This window comes from Nicotiana sylvestris, chromosome 4 (genome assembly GCF_000393655.2).
Source record: "Nicotiana sylvestris chromosome 4, ASM39365v2, whole genome shotgun sequence".
NCBI lineage: Eukaryota > Viridiplantae > Streptophyta > Magnoliopsida > Solanales > Solanaceae > Nicotiana > Nicotiana sylvestris.
Window position 1 is genome coordinate 128682887 of NC_091060.1, and position 22727 is coordinate 128705613.

At 43.2% G+C, this 22727-nt stretch overlaps 1 pseudogene; it reads right to left on the minus strand.

Annotated features, from left to right (window-relative positions):
• Window positions 1–308: 308 nt before the first annotated feature.
• On the minus strand, window positions 309–15488 carry LOC104222609 (MDIS1-interacting receptor like kinase 2-like; annotated as a pseudogene).
• Between the last annotated feature and the right edge of the window lie 7239 nt (window positions 15489–22727).

Genomic DNA, 22727 nt, shown 5'->3' on the forward strand with positions numbered 1-22727 from the left:
TCCCACTTAGTGGGATATGGGGAGGGTAGTGTGTACGCATATCTTACCCCTATCCTGGGGTAGAGAGGCTGTTTCCAAATAGACCCCCGGCATCCTTCCCTCCAAGAACTTCCCACCTTACTCGAACTCATAACCTCTTGGTTGGAAGTAGAAGTTGCTTACCACCAGAGCAACCCCTTTTGTCTTTTTTTGAGCACTAATTAACTGGAAAAAACACTGGTAGAACGGATTTAGCCGCAACAATTGAGACTTTCACACTTAGCTTGAAGCAATTCTTCTTTCTCTTAAGTCATCAAAACTCGTGCAACTCAAGTAAGATATTTACTACTGCAAGGCTGGAATCCTGTTACATTACCACAAAGACCTTTATTACCTTCTAATGAGGCATTCATAAAAGCTTTATTATTTGGTATTGGACCTTCCAACTCATTGTATGACAATATGACATCCTGCAAACCACTCAAACTTATAAATTCTTTAGGAATGCGGCCAGAGAGGTGATTGTGGGAAAGATTGATGATTTCCAAGTCCTGCAAATGGTACAACTGAGGGGGTATTTCTCCATCATGAAGATTATGGCTCAAATCAAGCACATTAAGGTGAGTTATCCTTCCTATCTCCGTCGGAATGTTCTGGCCAAATCTGTTGTTGCTCTGGTTCAAGTGAATCAGCTTCCTGTAATCTCCTATAAACACCGGGATTGACCCATTAAATACATTGTCTGACAAATCAAGGGTTTCTAACTTTGTTAGTGACCCAATTTCCCCAGGTATACTGCCAGAAATTTTGTTGTTTTGCACAAAAAGATTAACTAGAGAGGTCAATTTTCTAAATTCCTTGGGAATCTGCCCAACCAAATGATTTGATGAAAGATCAAGTCCTAGTAGCCCTCTCAGGTTTCCAATCTCTGGCGGTATGTTGCCACTAATGTTATTTCTGGCTATCCGCAGATCAGTCAAATTCTCGCATTTTCCCCAGTTGCTGCTGAGTTCACCATGAAAATCATTTTCACTCAAATTAATTAATTGAAGCTCTGGATAGATACCAAAAGCTTCAGATAAGTTCCCGGTGAAACTGTTGTTATCAAAGTGAACCCTTTTGAAACTCGAGCACTTGCTCAAGCTTCTTGGAATTGGCCCTGACAGCTTGTTACTATTCACCGTGAAGTTCTCAAGTTTCTCACCTTGGCAAAGATTCTCAGGCAAATGGCCTGAAAATTGGTTTTCATCCATTTCCAGCACAACCAAGTTATCCAAATAGGCAAGTTCTGGTGGAATGGAACCTGAAAGTTTATTGTCCCGGAGATACAGAGTTTGTAAATTTCTCAGATTGCCCAAGGAAGCTGGAATTGACCCAGTAAGTTGATTACCGGATAATTGCAGATCAGTGAGGTTTTTCAAATTCCCCAACTTACTAGGAATGGAACCAAAAAGTTGGTTATTGTAAAAGTGCAAGAGTTGGAGCTCAGTTAAGTCACCTATTGTTTTGGGAATTGGACCAGAAAGATTGTTTGTGTGGAAGCTTAAACTATGAAGTGACTTCATCTTTCCAATTTCAACAGGAATGGGACCAGACAATTCATTAGAGAAAGCATTTCACGCTTTTGCTTTGATCAAGTTACCTATTTCTGGAGGAATATGACCTGTTAACTGGTTTGTATCGAGATAGGCTTCAACAAGATTAACGAGTTTCCCTATTGCTGCTGGAATGGAGCCAGAAAGCTGATTCTCATAAAGTGACAAAGAAGACAGGTTGTTCAAATTCCCCAATGAAGCAGGAATTGAACCATTAAGAGAGTTAGTATATAAAGCTAGCTCAGTAAGAGACCTTAGGTTGCCTATTTCTTCCGGAATGGAACCATTTAACTGGTTGTCAAAGATATGAAGGGTCTCAAGCTTTCTTAGTGACCCGATTTGTGGAGGGATTGTGCCTGAAATCTGATTGATGGACAAGTCAAGATAAACTAGATTAGTGAGTTTACCTATTTCAGGGGGATTGTGCCAGAGAGTTGGTTCATGCTAAGATCAACATATTCAAGAAAAGGGAGAGATGAAAATGGAAAATCATAGAGTACGCCAACAACACTAGCATTTGTAATATTCAACCTGTTGACCCTACCATTTAAGCATGTAACTCCATACCAACCCCTGCATGCATCAGAACCTGTCGCTCCTACGCTGGAAGAATTCTTGGAACCAACAGGACCTAGTTTCCATGAAGACAATAAGGTATTATTCTGGTTTTGGAAAGTTGCTTTCCATTTTAGGAGAGCAGTTACTTCCCCGGTGGAAGCAAAAGAAACTGTGAAGAGATATAAGAGAGTAAAAAGGAAAGAAAATATTCTGTGAACCTTCATTATGACTAAAGGATTAATTTAAGTTGATTGTCTTGGTTATTGATGAACTTGTGCAGGGGTAGAGTTTTATAGTGTAGTGAATCATTACAAGTCTTGCGAGTCAATGGTCATTTATTTTCTCAGCTTGTGAAATACGGGTAGAAGGACTTCAAGTCAATGAGTCAATGTCTCACTAAATCCATAGAAGGAAAAAGGAAATTGCATTCCAATTGGCCAAGCTTTAATTTGTGGAAATATAGAGAGATTCTTCTCCAGAACTATTCAGAAGTCTTTTGCATTGACGAACTAATGGACATGCCTGTCAATACTTGTATCATCTTCGTGGGCCACGTAATGTGGAATTATTGCAAGTTTTTCTCACACACAGCACATCTGACGGGCGTACGCAGAAATTTTTATAAGTGGTGTCGAAATTTATAAAAGAACGAGAATAATAACTTTAATTATCATATTTCTAAGTAAGAAATAGCTTTAATATATTGGTTTTGTTGAGTCTTAAGTTAGAAAAGGTCTCGAGTTCAATTCTAATTCATCACAATTTTTAATCACAGAGGCTCTCTCAAATATTTACAAAAAAATTATGCTAAAAATTATCATATTTCTAGGTAAGAAATAGCTTTAATTTATTGGTTTTGTTGAGTCTTAAGTTAGAAAAGGTCTCGAGTTTAAAGAGGAAGGCTGTAGACTGAATGAAAGGGAGTTGATTTTATTAATGAAGTAGTAGCTCTTTATATAGAGCAAAATTACAACAATAAATCTTCTGGAAGATACAGATACATACAACCTAACAAACTCCTAAAGAAAAGGCTAACAAAAAGATACAGAAAAGATACAAATAAGGGCTATGTTAATGGATAAGGTTGAATCAATTAAGAGTCCTTTACACGCCCCCCGCAAGGTGGGGCTGGTGTCATTAGACCCAACTTGGGATACATACATACAAATGCAGAGCTGGGCAGCGGTTTCGTAAGAATATCTGCTACTTGATCTACAGCATGAAGGTGATGGACCTCGAGAGCCTTAGACTGCACAAGCTGACGAACAAAGTGAAAATCTATCTCAACATGTTTCATACGGCTATGAACAGACGGATTGGCACAAATGTAAGTAGTGTTCATGTTGTCGCAGAGAATGCGAGGAGAACTGGACAGTGGAAAGTGAAGCTCATGAAGCAAGTTTTTGAGCCAGACAACTTCAGAGGTTGTAGCTGCAACAACTTTGTATTCAGTCTCAGTAGACAATCAAGAAACAGAACGTTGCTTCTTAGAAGACCATGAGATAGGAGAATTACCAAGATATACAACATATCTTGTTATAGAGGTTCGATCAAGTGGGTCACCAGCCCAATCCGAATCAAAATAGGCAACTAATTGAGTGGCAGATTTTTTAGCAAGCGTAATACCAAGATGAGTAGTGTGACAAAAATATCTCAGAAGACGCTTGACAGCTTTCCAGTGAGAAACACCTGGTTGATGCATAAATTGAGATAATTTGCTTACTGTCACACCTCCTTTTTACGCACCCGCGAGGGTGCAGGGGAGTTTTCCAATTTAAGGACGATCGAAAACGGGATTTATTTGTTTATTTCAGAGTCGCCACTTGGGAGATTTAGGGTGTCCCAAGTCACCAATTTTAATCCCAAATCGAGGAAAATAATGACTCCATATTACAGTCTGCGTACCAGAAATCCGGATAAGGAATGCTGTTAACCCGGGAGAAGGTGTTGGGCACTCCCGAGTTCCGTGGTTCTAGCACGGTCGCTCAACTATTATATTCGGCTTGATTAATCTGATTTTATACAAATATGAACTGATGTGCAAATTTTAACTTTTAAACCGCTTTTATCATTTACTGTTATTTTTATCATGAATTACAACGTTGTGAAAATGTATCTCAAACCGCGTTACAATCAATGTACACGTGGTCGTCGACACACTTTGACTCCGTTGAGATTTGGATTTGGGTCACATCAATGTGCACCCGAGTTTAAGGAGATAAAATTATTAAATGCGCGCCTAAAGCAACTAGCGTATCATAACGGCCCGTCCCGGAGTCTAAGCAAGTTTAAAACAGATATTTACTGAGGGCCCCGCGATCTTGCATTTTTCGGCGAGGCTCGTCTCATTTACTTTTAAGGATAAACCTACAGCAACTACATTCTTCTATTAAGTTTGTCTCTAAAAAAACACAAGAAAATACCTTGATTTATTACATGCTGAGAAAATGCAACTTATTAGCTATTAGCGTACGACTGACACAAATGAGAAATTGCAGCAGAATTTGTACAAAGAGGGGTGGCCTTCATTCTATATTCTATTATTCAAAAAAACTGAAACATGGGATTGACGCACAACAGTATCGAAGCAGATTATCCTTAGGCGAAGAAATTAGACGCATTCGACCTTATTTGTTGACGAGCATACGTATGAGGTTCAGTTAATTATTCCTCACATGCTTGACACTAACAAAACGAAACGACTGTATGACGATCCTATCTAACTCAAGTGGTGTTATCACGTGTTTAGCTATGCGATTTTTATCTTTTGGCTATAATCCAGATTGCCTAGTGTGCCTTCAAGATACACATATCTACTGACGAATTAAGGCGAAACAAGTGTGATTACTGCGTTCATTTTTACAGACGCGATGCCATTGTTGGCCGAGTATTACTACTATCCAGCTAACTTCTTACTGATTTACATACAACAATGGACTGCCAGACCAAACTCCTTATGGACTGAGAAACTATCTTATTACATAGTTTGAAGGTTAAACTTTACATGTTAAATACACCAACATTCTAAAATATAAGCAGCAGAATAAAGGTAATCATACTCATGTTTGGACTGCCATAACCTTGTGCTTTTTATTCAGCCCCAAACGTATCATTACATCAGTGAATTTAGAACGTGTACCTGGATGTTTGGACAATAAGAAAGAGAAGAAGAAAAGTATCAGCAGCAAGCCACTCGAACAGCAAACACACAACAACAACCAGCAACAGTACCCAACAACAATTGTGAAACCCACAAATGGTCGAGCAACAAGCAATAATCCCAGAAACAGGGTAGTGAAAACAGCTGAAAACCCAGAATGTTCAGTGCAAATAGCCACATCAATACAGTAGTCACAAACAGCTCGACAAATAACCAACAACAATTGGCAAAGACAGCTTGACCAGTTTAAATTCTTAGACAGTTTTCAGACAATAGTTGGTTCAATATCCTGAAATTTCTTCTGTTATTCTTCTTTTCAGTTTTTCTCACTCACAGAATCTCTCTGAAGACTAAAAAATCTCCCAGCCCCTTCTTAACTAAAAACAGCTCTATTTATAACTGAATCAAAGACCCTAAGGGCTACCTAGAACTTCACAGCCTCAGTGACTGCCCATCCCCCTCATTTCCCATGCCTAAGCATCTTCTTGATGCAAGTCATTTTGTTCCCCACGCCTGACCTATTGCTCTATTCAAGGGTCATGGGTTTAGTTAAGTATTAAACTCCCATACTCTCATGTTTTGTCCCCACTAATACTAGATTAATAGTATTTCTGATTAAACAATTGATGGCCCATTAATCCTGAATTTTTAATCAGTCTTTGCCCATTAAGATTACCCAGCAGACCCTTGATCAATGTTGCTTTGCCCCACTCTTTCATTCTATTGGATCTGCTAGTTATGACCCTTTTGAGAACTAGTTCGAACCCCCCCCCCACAGTTAACAAACCAACCTATAATCAGTCCACACAACCATTCAACAAAATCAGCCAGTAAGAGTTAGGTCGTTTGTTATTTAATACTGTGAAACTAACGTCGAACATGTGTCGAGTCGACTTTGCGAGTTATAACGTATACTAATTAGTCGCTAATCAACTAAACTTAAAACAGAAACAAACTGAGTGTTTCAGGCCCTTTTCGGAAAACAATGGAACTTTACAACACTTAATTATTTGACGACGTTACTCAGGTCGACTATACGAACTATCATACGTAACAATTAAACGACTAACAACATAGACTAAACAGGGTACCAATTTATTTCAAAACTCGGGACATTTAATTATGTAGTTTATGAAACTTAACTAATTGACAACATCAATCGAAGCGACTAAACATATTATAACACTCAATTAATATTCGAGAAAAGAAATCGACCAAACAAAAGGGTCTTTGAAGATGGACAAAAAATAATAAAAAAAACAATCTAAAACAAATCTACAACCATATGCATAACATCTAAACCAAAAGCAAGAAAAGACGATTACATCGAAAACTTACCTTAAACGAAAACAGGTTTGGTTTTTCTAGGGTTCTTGAACTCAGATTTGGGATTCGACAAGTTCTGCTTGTATTCGACCGGAACCAAAGCTGATTAAGGCCTGAGGGACGTTAGGGGAGTGACTAGGGTGAATATGGGGTGGTTTGGTGTAGATCTAGGTTTGGTCTCGGATCTTCGAATGAAGATTCGAGACGTTCGGGGAAGATTCGAGGTAAGCTGAGTGTGGATTTGGAGAGGGGGGTCATGGTGGTTCAGGGGTGTTAGACTCATGGCCAACGGCACCGTTGCCGCCGGCTTTCAGGCGAAGGGGTGGGGTGGCGGCTAGGGTTTGGGTGTTAGGGTTGGTCAGGGAGACGATGAAGCCGGGGGTGTTTTGGATAGGGGCGGGGTAACCAAGTTGGGCTTTATATATGATTTTGAGGTTTAGATCCTGGCCGTCGGATCATGTGAGATCAAGGGCCAGGATCTACTCATTGAAGAGAGACGACGTCGTTTGGGGCTGATAGTGGGTTGAGACCGGGTAGGGGATTAGATCGGGTCAAAATTGACGGGCCCTAGGGGAAGGCCTGGATCCGTTGGATCAAAGGGTTGGATGGCTCAGATCAATTGCCTAAGAAGGCGTCGTTTGGGTTAAATGAGTGGCCTGATCGGGACCGTTCATTTGAATCAAATCAACGGCTCAGCACAGGGATGCTGATACGGCGTCGTTTGGGACGTACCCGGGCAGCCTATGTTTGGACCGGACCTGTGTCCTGGTTTTGGGCTTGATTTTAATTCCTTTTTTGGCCCAAACCAATTTCATTACTCTTTTCTTTTTGTTTTCTAATTTTAAAACACAATAAAAAAAATGAATTTAAACAACCATTAATTTAACACTTAACACCATTGTCACACACATATTAAAATATTTAAATAGGTTAAATCACAACCTAGAATAAAAGATGCATATATATTTTGAATTTTCTTTTAATGACCGAATTACGGTTTAATTACATATGACATTCATATTTTGTATTTTGTTTGGTAAGATTAAACGAAAAATGGACAGAACCACAAATGACTACCAACACGTGTCACGCAAAAATCGAAAAATTGTACAGCAAGGCCATTTGCCATTATTTTTGATTTCTTTTTGGAGTGATTGTCCGCGAAGCAAAAATCACGTGCTTACAGCTGCCCCTCTTTGCCCGAAGACACGAAGGGTTTTCGCGCAAAGATAAAGCGAGCGATTTTTGCTCGTCCGAGTACTCCGTGTGAAGCATTTTTTGAAAAAGATTTGACTGAACCTTTGCTTCATAGGTTTCCTACATATCCTGGGCTGAACAGGAATCAGGTCAATGTAGTTCGGGAAATTTTGGTAGCTGGGACTACCGTGTGACTGTAGTGTTTACCGCTGTTGTGTGCTGCTTACATGCTGTTGTAGGATGTTACCGCTTACCGATATCCTTGTTACATTGTTCTAAAAGGAAAAACAAGAAGCTAAGCTAGACTGTGGATCATAAGATCTCATCTATCTTCAACTTGTTCTTGTCGCCTTGCTTTCTTGTCGGCTTGCGTTTTCCTCCGATACTTTTATTTTGTGAACTTGAGGGATGGTACTGGCCTTTTGCTCTTTTGAGTACCAGTTTTCATCATTTTTCTTGGTCCGCTGGGGACATGACCTTCTTCATTAAGCTTTTCAATGATTCCTTCGGTGGTACGGCTTTCTTCGTCAGATTTGTTATGCTGGGCATGGTCTAATGTTCACAAGCCGCGTCCTTTTGACTCGTGCGCCTGAGTTTGCAACCTTCTGCTTCCCGGTGCTGGGGATTTTTGTTGTTTCCTGCTGGATATTCCTGCTATAACTTTTGGCCTTCCGGTGGGGTTACTGCTCTCAAATTCTGAAATATTTAAACTAAAACATGAAAAGTATTCCCCTCGTTATACAGGTGGGCGTCTATTTAAACTAAGACATGACATTATTCCTCTCGTTATACAGGTGGGCGCCTATTTAAACTAAAACATGAAAATTATTCCTCTCGTTATACAGGTGGGCGCCTATTTAAACTAAGACTGAAAAGTATTCCTCTCGTTATACAGGTGGGCGCCTATTTAAACTAAGACATGAAAATTATTCCTCTCGTTATACAGGTGGGCGCCTATTTAAACTAAGACTGAAAAGTATTCCTCTCGTTATACAGGTGGGCGCCTATTTAAACTAAGACTGAAAAGTATTCCTCTCGTTATACAGGTGGGCGCCTATTTAAACTAAGACTGAAAAGTATTCCTCTCGTTATACAGGTGGGCGCCTATTTAAACTAAGACATGAAAATTATTCCTCTCGTTATACAGGTGGGCGCCTATTTAAACTAAGACATGAAAATTATTCCTCTCGTTATACAGGTGGGCGCCTATTTAAACTAAGACTGAAAAGTATTCCTCTCGTTATACAGGTGGGCGTCTATTTAAACTAAGACTGAAAAGTATTCCTCTCGTTATACAGGTGGGCGCCTATTTAAACTAAGACTGAAAATTATTCATCTCGTTATACAGGTGGACGCCTATTTAAACTAAGACATGAAAAGTATTCCTCTCGTTATACAGGTGGGCGCCTATTTAAATTAAGACACATTTGATTTTGTTTTCTCGTTCCTCCGAGAAAATATTTGGCCATGGCAGAAAATTTTCTGCCCCGGTTTTGGTGACCTTTCTGGTATCGCGTCCGTCTGCCATCATCAACCTTTATTTTCCTGCAGCAGACAAAAGGATTTAGTTAGTTTTAATCATGGTGGGGCAACGTGACCTTTCCGATGGGAGATGATTTTTCCCTTTTCTTTTCCTTGCTTTATGCTCCAACAACTGGTTGGTGGACGACGCTGCTTGCTGGGGGTGGTTTTCCCTTTATCCCCCTTTCTGCTTTCTCTTTTCAGGACATGCTGTGGGAGTCTGCTTTTAATCCCGAAACTTCTCCCTTCGGGAGTTTACTTCCTCCCGGAACTGCAAAGGCATAGAATTGCATTGCCCGGGGATATCTTGCACCGGATTGATTTCCCTTTCTTGTGGCGTCTGACCACTTCGGATTCGGGTCCAGGATTTATCAACATTCTGCGGGGAAACCTTTTCGGAACTTGGTCCACAAGTCCTTCACCCGTCATTTTCCGCTCTCTTTACGTCACCTTTCTTTCTACACAATTCATCCTTTGGTTTCACAGCCGATACCTTTTGTCTTATTGCCTCGGCTCTTGGCCTACCCTTTTCGTATTTTGCTTTCGTACCCCTTCGGCCTCTGGTAGTAAACTTTGAAAAATCTTTTCCAAAACGAATTCTTAGAAAGAAAAATGAAAAAGATAGAAAAGGAGGAAAAATTTTCTGAACCAATACTTGGTGGAAAAAGGAAAAGAGAAGAACTTATCTGGATAACATGACTGGTCCTTGTGATCATGACGTGCACCATAGATTCTCGACCCAGTCTATTTGTATCAATCAACTTGCCAGATGACCTTACTTGCTGGGGATAAATGGGTGTCCATTTCTTTGTGAACGTGGATCCTTTTGTTGATCTGTCTTGTCGCCTCATAGTGCCCTTCGAGGGGTTTTCACTAATGAGACTCTCTCTTTTCTCTCAGCTCCCGGCGTCTTATGGTGCCTGTGAAGGTTTTCACCAATAAGACTCTCTCGTTTTATATCCCTCATCTTTCGTCGTCTTGTGGTGCCTGCGAAGGTTTTCACCACCAAGACTCTCCCATTTTATTTTTCAACGGAGGATTGGAGTGTTGTCGATATGACCCTCTCTTCTGGAGATTCCTTTGGAATATCAATTCATTTCCCGTTTTATTGCTCCTCTTCTTTGCCGGGGATCAGTGTATTACTCTCGGCTTTATTTGCCTAACTTGGCACCTCTTGGATATTGATCGGGAGGTCTTTTGGACGTCGATGTTGGTTTCGGTGTGGGGCTAAAAGAAAGGCTATCAGAATGAAATAACTTGATGGGTGATACGCTACAACTTTTGGAATCAAACCTTTGTTGGAACCTTAAAACATAACCTCTGCCCCAGTTTTCTTGCTTGGGGATTTTTATTTTTACACTATGTTGAGCTACGTGCGTTATGCACACTATGCCTATTATGCACACTTATGGATATTATGCACACTATGACCGAGCCGTGAGACGCCTACGTATCCTCTTTGAGGAATCAGGTCAAACGTAGTTCCCATAGTTTTGTATTTCTTGTGATTTTTATCTTCTTCTTTTTTTCTCTTTTTTCTTTTTTTTTTTTAAAAATTTTTTTCTTCTTCTTCTTTCTCTTTTTCATATCTTTTCCGTTAGTGATTCCAAAAGAGGGATATAAAAGAATAACTTAAGGCTCAAAAAGGGGAAACAAGGGTAAAAAGTGTTTGGATAGAAGAAAGAATTGCCTCCGTCATTTCATTATCCAATAAGTACCAAGTACAAACAAACGAACCAATAATTGCCATAATCAAAGAAATTACGCATAGTATCTTTTGACTGCATCTGAATTGATAGCCATGGCAACACATCTTCCCTCGATATCCGTCAAACACAACGCACCGTTGGTCAATACTCTTGTCACGATATAAGGACCTTGCCAATTTGGGGCGAACTTGCCTTTTGCTTCGACCTGATGCGGGAGGATCTTCTTCAATACCTGCTGCCCTACTTCAAACTTCCTGGGGCGTACCTTCTTATTATATGTTCTCGCCATTCTCTTCTGATACAGCTGACCATGGCACACTGCTGCCAATCGTTTCTCGTCTATCAAGCTCAACTGTTCCAATCGAGCTTTGACCCATTCATCATCATCAATCTCGGCTTTAGCGACAATCCAGAGGGACGGAATCTCGACCTCCGCCGGTATTACGGCCTCCGTTCCGTACACCAATAAATAAGGAGTTGCACCTATGGAAGTCCGTACGGTAGTGCGATAACCCAACAAAGCAAAGGGTAATGTCTCGTGCCATTGCCTGGATCCTTCCACCATTTTTCGCAGTATCTTCTTGATGTTCTTATTGGCTGCTTCGACCGCTCCATTCGCCTTGGGACGGTATGGGGTGGAATTGCGGTGTGTAACCTTGAATTGTTGGCATACCTCTCTCATCAGGCTGCTGTTAAGATTCGCACCGTTATCCGTGATGATTACTTTCGGGATCCCAAATCTGCAGATGATATGGGAGTGCACAAAATCCACCACTGCCTTTTTAGTCACCGACTTGAAGGTTTTAGCCTCAACCCATTTGGTGAAGTAGTCAATGGTTACTAGAATGAACCTATGACCGTTGGATGCTGCTGGCTCGATAGGTCCAATGACATCCATGCCCCATGCAACAAACGGCCAGGGTGCTGACATCGTATGTAACTCTGTTGGCGGAGAATGAATCAGATCTCCATGTATCTGACACTGATGGCATTTCCTCACGAAAGTGATACAGTCATGTTCCATGGTGAGCCAATAATACCCTGCTCGAAGGATCTTCCTTGCCAGTACATATCCGCTCATATGTGGCCCACAAACTCCGGCATGTACTTCTACCATAACCGTCGTGGCTTGACCGACATCTATGCATCTCAACAATCCCAAATCCGGGGTTCTTTTGTACAAAACTCCTCCGCTGAGGAAGAAACCATTTGACAAACGCCGAAGGGCTCTTTTTGGTCTCCAGTGGCCTGTTCCGGATATATCCCCATTCTGAGGTATTCCTTGATATCATGAAACCAGGGCTCGCCATCTGCTTCCTCTTCTACGGCGTTGCAATAAGCGTGCTGATCACGGACCTGGATGTGCAGAGGGTCAACATACATTTTGTCAGGGTGGTGCAACATTGATGCTAAGGTGGCCAATGCATCCGCAACCTCGTTATGAACTCTCGGGATATGTTTGAACTTCACTGACCGAAATTGCTTGCTCAGATCGTGCAAGCATTGTCGATATGGTATGAGTTTTAGATCCCGCGTTTCCCATTCACCCTGAATCTGATGTACCAAGAGGTCCGAGTCTCCCAAGACCAAGACGTCTTGGACATCCATGTCCGCAGCCAATCGCAGACCCAAAATGCAAGCTTCATACTCGGCCATATTGTTGGTGCAATAGAAGCGTAGTTGAGCCGTAACAGGATAATGGCGTCCTGTTTCAGAAATGAGTACTGCTCCTATTCCAACCCCTTTCGCGTTTGCAGCTCCATCGAAGAAAAGCTTCCAACCCGGTTCCTCGGGTAACTCCAGCTCATTTGTATGCATTACCTCTTCGTCGGGAAAATACGTTCTTAAGGGCTCGTATTTTTCATCAACGGGATTCTCTGCCAAATGGTCGGTCAGCGCCTGGGCTTTCATAGCTGTCCTCGTCACATAGACGATATCAAACTCTGTGAGCAGAATTTGCCATTTTGCCAACCTTCCTGTGGGCATAGGTTTCTGAAAGATATACTTCAATGGGTCCAAACGGGATATGAGATAAGTAGTATACGAGGACAGGTAGTGCTTCAACTTCTGAGCTACCCAAGTTAGGGCGCAGCATGTTTTCTCGAGTTGAGTGTACTTGACCTCATATACTGTGAATTTCTTGCTAAGATAATAAATGGCCTGCTCCTTCCTCCCTGTGTCATCGTGTTGCCCCAGTATACAACCAAATGAATTTTCCAGGACCGTCAGATAAAGGATTAGGGGTTTCCCGGGCTTAGGCGGGACCAACACGGGTGGATTAGACAGATACCCTTTGATTTGGTCGAAAGCCTCTTGACACTCTGTCGTCCAACCTTCTGCAGCATCCTTTCTCAGTAGCCGAAATATGGGCTCACAAGTTGCTGTGAGTTGAGCGATGAACCTGCTGATGTAATTGAGTCTACCCAGCAAACTCATTACCTCTGTTTTGTTCCTTGGCGGTGGCAAATCTCGGATGGATTCAATTTTGGATGGGTCTAACTCAATCCCCCGTCGACTGACGATGAATCCTAGCAACTTTCCTGATGGAACCCCGAATGCGCATTTGGCCGGGTTAAGCTTGATATCATACCTCCGGAGTCTTTGGAAAAATCTCCTTAGGTCTGCTACATGGTCCTCCTGACGCCAAGATTTGATGATCACATCATCGACGTACACCTCTATTTCTTTGTGTATCATGTCATGAAACACAGCAGTCATTGCTCGCATGTACGTTGCCCCGGCGTTCTTTAACCCGAACGGCATTACCCGATAGCAGTAGGTTCCCCATGGCGTAATAAACGCTGTCTTCTCAGCATCCTCTTCGTCCATTAGGATCTGATGATAACCCGCATAGCAATCCACAAAGGATCCGATCTCGCGCCCAGCGCAATTATCGATCAGGATATGAATGTTGGGTAACGGAAAATTGTCCTTGGGACTTGCTTTGTTGAGGTTGCGGTAGTCGACGCACACCCTGATTTTTCCATCCTTCTTTGGGACTGGTACCACATTGGCCAACCACTCGGGATATCGAGTGACCCGAATGACCTTCGCCTGCAACTGCTTAATCACCTCTTCTTTGATCTTTACACTCATTTCTGTTTTAAATTTCCTTAGCTTTTGCTTGACCGGAGGGTATGCCGGGTCAGTGGGCAATTTGTGAACCACTAAATTGGTGCTTAATCCCGGCATATCATCATATGACCATGCAAAAACATCTTTGAATTCCACGAGGGTTTTGATCAATTCTTCCCTGACATTCGGCTCAATATGGATGCTGATCTTGGTTTCTCGGACATTATCAGCGTCTCCTAGATTCACAGCCTCAGTGTCATTTAGGTTAGGTTTGGGTTTTTCTTCAAATTGGCACATTTCTCGGTTTATCTCTTCGAAGGCTTTATCTTCATCATATTCAGATTCATCGTCACAAACGACCTCTTGTATCATTAAGTCGGATTCAGATTGATTTATTAGACTAGGTCGAAGATCCGCTGTGCATGCCATGTCATTAGAACCAGTAAAAAGAGAACTGTTCAGAAAGAAAAAGAACAAAACAAAATTAAAATGAGACAAAAGAAGAGAACTTTATTAAACTTGCGGGATAAAAGGGTTCACACTTTTACAAAACAAAAGTAAAATTTGGATTACACCCTGGAATAATCCGAACAAAACAAAGCAAACAAAAACATAAATCAAAGCCTACTACCAAGACTCCCCTCGTACAGGAAGAGGAGTAATTGTCCAATTGCTGGTTTTGGCCTCAGGCCCCACAAACTGTATCTCTGCTCTGCTGGAACCTTCTCCAGCTTCTACCATACTGACATCAGCGAATAGCCTCTCGAAACTCTGATTCAGGTCCCCATCCATACCAATCAATGGTCCTAGAATCTTTGGGACTGGTGGCCCTTTGGCGCTTGCTCTGACAAAAGATCTTGAGAGATGTGGCACGGGTTTGGGAAGATACCAGACTTTCTTCTTCATTTTCCGTGCTTGTTTTACATCTGCTGTGGTTGCTTTGAACCCCAAACCGAAGTTTTCCAAGTTCTTGGGCAGGGAGACAGGTTGGACAATCCCCTGAAGCTCGACTCCCAGGCCCTTTCCCGGCACAAATCCATTACCCAGCATTTCCGAGACCATCATGACTGTCGTGGCAGCTACCCTAGGGTGCGGGATGATTTCTCCTTCAGCAATTTTGTTTGCCGATCCTGTATCGAAAATCTGGTAGACCCAAGGACCTTTGTCATCATCGGTCTCTATGAAAGGTACAATGGCGCCACCCATGGTGCATGCCGTGTCCTCGCCGTGCAGTACGACCTTTTGTTTATCCCACTCGAACTTCACCATCTGATGTAAGGTGGAGGGGACTGCCTTGGCTGCATGAATCCATGGTCGTCCTAACAGAAGGTTATAAGATACTGTGGCATCTAACACCTGGAACTCCATGGTGAACAGGACTGGACCGATGGTCAATTCAAGTACAACATCCCCTACAGTGGTTGTTCCATTTCCGTCAAATCCTCGAACACAGATGCTATTCTTGCGGATTTTTCTGTGGTCGATCTTTAACTGGTTCAGAGTGTATAATGGGCAGATATTGGCACTTGAACCGTTATCCACCAATACCCGAGTAACTACCGAGTTTTCACATTTGACAGTCAGGTAGAGAGCTTTATTATGCTCTGTACCTTCCGTCGGCAGGTCATCATCTGAGAATGTTACCTTATTCACCTCGAAAATCTTGTTGGCAATGGTTTCCAGGTGGTTTACAGAAATCTCGTTGGGCACATGAGCTTCGTTCAATATCTTCATCAAGGCCCGATGATGCTCTTCAGAATGGATCAGTAATGACAGCAGCGAGATCTGGGCCGGTGTTTTCCTCAGCTGTTCGACCACGGAGTAGTCCTGCACTTTCATCTTTCTCAGGAACTCCTCAGCCTTTTCTTCGGAAACAGGTTTCTTGGTTGTATCTAGGTTGGTTCTTCTTAACTCCACCGGAGCAAAACACCGACCTGATCGAGTCAGCCCTTGCGCTTCGCAACTAACTTCTTCCACCTATTTTCCTTTGTACATCACCGCTGCCTTCTCGTATTTCCAAGGCACAGCCTTGCTATCAATCATTGGCAGCTGGACTACGGGCTTTATGGTGACCAGTTCTCTGTATACCCCCTTCAGCACAACTGCGGGTGTGGGCGGAGTCCCCAACTTGTTTGGCTCAGGTTTGCTTGTTTTGGCAGACGGGCTCTTTTCCAATATTACTACTGGCTTGATGCCTTCTCCCTGCAACTGTACCCCCACTCCTCCACTGGTCGATCCTTCTCTCGGAGCGGCCTGAATCATCATCACTGTTTGCGAGGGCTTTCTCAACTCTCCTCCCTCATACACCAACTCGATCATGTGCGTCTCGTGGTGCGCTGGCAGTGGGTTCTGATTGATGTTAGGTACCTCCGGTGTCTGGACCTCGATTTTGTTAGTATCGATGAGGTCTTGTATTGCGTGCTTCAGTCTCCAACATTTTTCAGTTTCATGTCCCAGCATCCCTGAGCAATATTCGCAGCTTATCGTCCTGTTCACATTTTGAGGTGGGGGTTTTTGCTCCCCAGGTTCGATAGGACTTACCAAACCCAACTGTCTCAATTTGTGGAATACGGCGGTATAGGACTCTCCCAGCTCAGTAAAGGCTCTATGTTTCTGTAGCCTATCATTTTTAGCAGCTTGACTCCCTCGAAAACCTGTCCCTGGAGGGTTCCTGTATGCTCTGGGTGGAGGGTAGGTATTTTGTGGTGGTGGGTAGGTATTATGTGGAGCTGGGTATGTATTATGTGGAGCTGGGTATGTATTGTGGGGAGCTGGCGCACGCCATTGTGGGCGAACCGGAGGTTGGGTGTATGTCTGGGCTTGATGGACGGTGAAATGCAGTTCATGGGGTGGATAGTAGTGATGTGGTGGGTTGTATGGGTAGTTTGTCCTGTGAGGTCTGGGTTGATTGTAGTGTGGCCTGCCAGATCCGGACCAACTGCCTGCCTCGATCGTGGTAACTTCTTCTTTCTTTCTTCTTAGCGCACCTCCCGTGCCGTTTTGAATAGCCTGGGTCGTTGCCTTGAGTGCTGAGTAGTTCAGGATTTTGTCAGACCTCAGACCCTCTTCTATCATGACCCCTATCTTGACCACCTCGTTGAAGGATTTTCCAACCGTTGTCACCAAGTGACCAAAGTAGGTTGGATCCAATGTTTGTAAGAAATAGTCCACCATCTCTCCCTCTCTCATGGGAGGATCGACTCTGGCCGCTTGCTCTCTCCAGCGGAACCCGAATTCGCGAAAACTTTCCCCGAGTTTCTTCCCAGTTCTCAATAATGTGAGACGGTCAGGGACTATCTCGAGATTGTACTGGAAATGAACTGCGAAAGCCTGCGCCAGATCATCCCAAGTGTACCACCTACTGGAATCCTGCCTGGTATACCATTCTAGTGCAGATCTGCTCAGACTTTGGCCGAAATAAGCTATTAGCAGCTCATCTTTGCCGCCTGCCCCTCTCATTTTGCTACAGAATCCCCGCAAATATGCCATGGGATCACCGTGCCCTTCATATAAATCGAACTTAGGCATTTTGAACCCAGCCGGGAGTTGGACGTCCGGGAAAAGGGCATAGATCTTTGTAAGCCACGCAGACTTGGTTGCCCAATCCGTGCAGGTTCCTGAAGGACTGCTCCAGGCTTTTGAACTTTCTCAATACCTCATCCTGTTCAGGGGCTTTAACTGGCTTTTCAATCTCTGCCGGTACCTCCAAGTGCGGATTGTAGGCCTGTGGTTCGGGGGCATGGAATGTAGGCTCAAGGGGATAGTATTGCGTATCGTGAGCCTGAAACAATGGCTCACTGGTCGTTCTTTGCAAGGTGGCTGATGCGGGTCCCACAAAAGTGGGAATATTTGTTGTTGGGAGAGGTTGATGGGGTGGTGGAGCTTGGGAATCATGAGGGCTTCTTTCTTGATGATAACGGGGATTCGGGAGGCTTGTGGAAGGGCCGGAATGAGGGTATTCTGGTTTGTGCCCCAGTGGCTCAGGGCTCTTTTGTGCTTTTGCTAGAGCCAGCTGCATTGCATTCATCTCTAATCCCATCTTTTCAATCTTTTCCATCGCTTCTTTTAACAACTGGCTCATCGGCCTTTCTTCCTCATTACTATTCTCTGAAGTAGTCATGCTTGTTGCTACCGGTCCTTTGGATCTGGTTTGGTAAGAATGTGTTGCCAGAGTTCTTTAACAACTAACTGTCTGGATCAGACAACAACAAACTTTGTTAGCGTTAGAGTTTAACAGATTTGATCTCAACACATAGAGGATGCAATGCTCCTAGGCAGTTAACCGTTTCTACATGCTTCGCTTCATGCGTCATCCCGGTTTGATCATTTGTCCCCTTTTCTGTTATTTTATTTTATTTTTGTATTTTCTTTCCTTTCTTTATTAAAAGCGGTCGAATCTTATGGGGATTGCCTACGTATCACGTCCCCGCGCGAATCAGACCAAGCGTAGTTCTGCCACAAAGTAAAGATACATAAAAATTCTTCTGGAGTCATTAAATTCATTCTCAAAATTTTGCTATTACAAATTACTTCAAACAAGGAATAGCAATAGTACAGACTCCACAGTTCTTAACCCGTTTTGACTAAAAGAAAAGAAAACAACATATGGAAAAGCAACAAAGCCAAATAAACAAGACTCAACCAAAGATTAATTTTCCAACTTAGGGGCCCGCGAGGCATCATTCGGCCTTTCCGCGGCCCTTGGTGTGAGGTCCCTCTGCAGGCTTTTCAACTCATTCATGATTCGGTGGACGCAACCCATGATGGAAACAAGGAGGGTCTTCCGAGGCATTTGCTCGCATGCCAGGCATCTCATGTAGATGTAATGCCCAATCTCGTCGATCCTTCCTCGAATGTTGTCCCTTTCTGTGAACAACTGCCTTATCTGTCGGTTCTTCAATCCTAGTGTTTGCGCATTGTTGGCAAGTTGATCCTGGAACATTTCCATTTGTCTTTCCATTCTGGTCATTGCATCGTAACAACGCCTTCTGTCAGCTTGGACATCTCGTGTTTGCTTGAAGATCCGCTCTTGAAGAGTGGAATTTGTTTCCCTTAATGTCCCGATGCTCAGTTCATAATCCCTTATGACTTGTTGCAGGCGCTGCCTCCAGGCCATTGTACCTTTTGCCCACTTGGTCCGCAATCTTGCTGTGCTGGCCTTAGATCTTTCCAAATCTTCCTGGCATTCCGCAACCTGATCCTTTAACCCTGCTATCAATCTTTTATCCGCCCGACTTCTCAGCTGGTTATCGGCCTCCCTTTTCATCTTCCGGATCTGAGCTTTGAGGATCTCGCCTTCTCTGATTAATCTGTTCTTTTCTCCCTTGTGGGCAGCGGACTGTAATTGGCATTCAAACTTCATATTTTGAACTTGTTGCTTCAGTTTGCCTGTTTCGGCAAGATATTCCCGCTCTTTGGCCAACCAGCCCCACTGCTCTTGTGAAGATTTGGCAAATTCTTGCAGGTGAGGTTTTTTGGTTGGCCTTCCAGATGATGTCTCCCCTTTGTACCAGGCCTGATACCCGGGTGAAACTTCCCCTTTTGCCGGATTCACTACACAAGTATTCGCTTCTAAGTATTGACATTGGCTCCAAATTTGGCGAACCCTTGCTTTAGGAAACTGGCCATCGGGACTGATCTCAATCACCTGGGTACTTAGATCCTCGTCTTTCGGCACTATCTGACACCTCCCAAGTTTCCTTAAAACCCGATGCGGCGCATATGGTTGAATGCTCTTAAGTCCCATTAAGAGAAAATGGGGCCTGGCTGCTGGCATGTATATGACTTCGTCGATCGGTAACCATCCTAGCGTCCACTGTATTTGACTGGCGTCGAGGGTTCGGAAATATGAGGTCCATGCCGAAACTCCTTTAGGTAGGTAGGCCTCATTAACTCTGGTATAGAACTCCTCTATGCAGGTCCTGTCAGCGGATCCATGGCTCAGAAACTGAGCTCGGTGACATAGGTGTTCAGTCATCCACATTTGCAACAACAAGTTGCAACCTTCGAAAAAGTTTCCTCCGGCCTTGCAGGACGTGAGAGCCCGGAATATATCGGATACAATCATGGGCGCCAGCGTGCTATCTTTCTGTGTGAGCAAAGTACTGACGACCCCCGCTATCTTTATGTCGATATTCCCGTCTTTTCTTGGGAACACTAAGAGCCCTAAGAAAGTTATCATAAAAGCAACCCGTCTATGTTCATCCCACTTTCGACGGTTACTTTTGCTGCACAACTGGTTTTCTGGTTTGTCGAATCCTCCTATGTGACCATATCTTTGGTATATGAAACTCACAGTGCAAAAACCTTTTGCCAAGTCAGGGTTACGAATTGTTCTGACTATCTTTAATGAGTCCAGAAACCGGTGTACTGCCACAGCTCTTGGAGCAACCAGGTATTTATGCCTCAATGGAGCCTCAGCATTGCCGATATACCCTGCTATTTCTTCTAAAGTTGGGGTAAGTTCAAAGTCCGAGAAATGAAAGACATTGTGCGCAGGATCCCAGTGGGGGACTAGTGCCCTTATGATATCTCCCCGTGGCCTGATATCCAACAAACTCGTGAGGCCTTTCAGATACTTCTTGATTTCGTCATGCCCTTCTTTGCCTAAATCATTCCACCAGAGCCGCAATTGGAGGGGGATTTTATTCATGATTGAAAAGGGTTCATTTGGAGTCGTGCTCATTCTGCACATTTATTAATAAGATTTTAACAAACGAAACTTATTCTGATAAAAAACAAAAATATATGCGATTTTTCTCAAAAGGATTTCTGAACACGACCTCCCAGCACTTCATGAGCGAAGATTTTTAAGGTTGTGTGATAAAAAAAGAGGTGGCCGTTGTCACACCTCCGTTTTCCGCACCCGAAGGGCGCAGGGGGAGTTTTTTCCAATTAAAGGACAACCGAAACGGGATTGGTTTAATTATTTCAGAGTCGCCACTTGGGAGATTTAGGGTGTCCCAAGTCACCAATTTTAATCCCGAATCGAGGAAAATAATGACTCTATATTACAGTCTGCGTACCAGAAATCTAGATAAGGAATTCTGTTAACCCGGGAGAAGGTGTTAGGCATTCCCGAGTTCCGTGGTTCTAGCACGGTCGCTCAACTGTTATATTTGGCTTATTTATCTGATTTTTAATACAATTATGAACCATGTGCAAATTTTAACCTTTAACCGCTTTATTAATTATTATTATTAAGAAATGTAAACATCGCTTAAAAACACGTCTTTGGACTGCGTCACATGAAATGTACCCACAATCCGAAACGCATTTTTATTTGATGTTTTGAGATTTGGATTTGGGTCACATGAAATGCACACCCAAGTTTAAGAAAATAGATTATTAAACACGCGCCTAAAGAGACAATCGTGTTATTATTTTGGGAAGGCCGTGAAATTCGCTAAACGGCCCATCCCGAAATCTAATATTTAATACATATATTTTGTGAGGGCCCCGCAATTTGTCCCTTTTACTTGGCGAGGCTCGTCTCATTTTTATTTATTATTATTATTATTTATTATTTTTTTTTTATATTTTAAGGGATGCCATTTTTACGCTTTTAACCATACTAAACCTTACAACTTCTTTACAACTAAAATCTCATAACTTGTTAGAAGTTTAATAAAAAGATATTTAGCGAATGAGTATTTCGGGAGTAGTAATAACATGTACTAATAATAATTTTTTTTTGAACTAAGCGAAGGAAAGGACGAACAAATTAACGACAAACTTGTGTCATAGAACAACTAGTCAAACTTAATTAAATGACATCAAATAAACAAGATTCACATAACGCAAAATGAGCAAAAATGCATACGATGAAAACATAAGCAGAAAATTATCATACCAATTTCTATATTGCATTTTTTGAACTTTTGACATAACATTTCCTTATTTAATGCTCGAGGTTTACTAACCTTTGAACCTCGGCAAACTTAGGACGACAAACACGATTCCGACGGAACTCAAGCCGGACCTCTCTGAATGAAGAACAATGACGTAACCTCGGACAGCGCCTCGACGTACCAGACCTCGACGAACCAAAGTCGACCTCGACGGAAAAACAGAAAACTCGGCCAAGCAAGATCGCAGCAACCCACCGCTGCTTGGAAACGCAGCTACGACTGCCTGGCATGCAGCGATAGCTGCTCGTTGGACTGAAAATGGCGGACTGGTTCGTTAGAGCTAGGAGGAGGAGGGGTGGTTGCCGGTGTTTGGTGGTCGAAGGGACTGGGGCTGCGACGGGGTGGGTTGTTGACGTTGGTCGTGGTGCTGGGGTGACAGTGACGGGGGGGGGTCAGCTGGGTAGGTTTTGGAAGTGGTTTTGAGGCGTCAATGGTGGTTTTGGTCGGTGTCGTTTGGGTGTGTTCGTTGGTGGTGTCGGACGGTGGTGATGGGGTGGTGTTTGGTCGTTGGTTAATGGTGGCTGTGGGTGGAGGTGACGGGGAGGGGTCAGCTTGGCCGGGACGGGGTGGTGGTGTCCGGTGGTAATTTTGAGACGGAGAGGGTGGTTGGGTAACGCAGCAGCAGCTGCCGCTGCTTGACCTGGAACGAGGGTGGCGTTGGAGGAGTGGTTTCACGGTGAAAGGGGGCTGTTCGTTG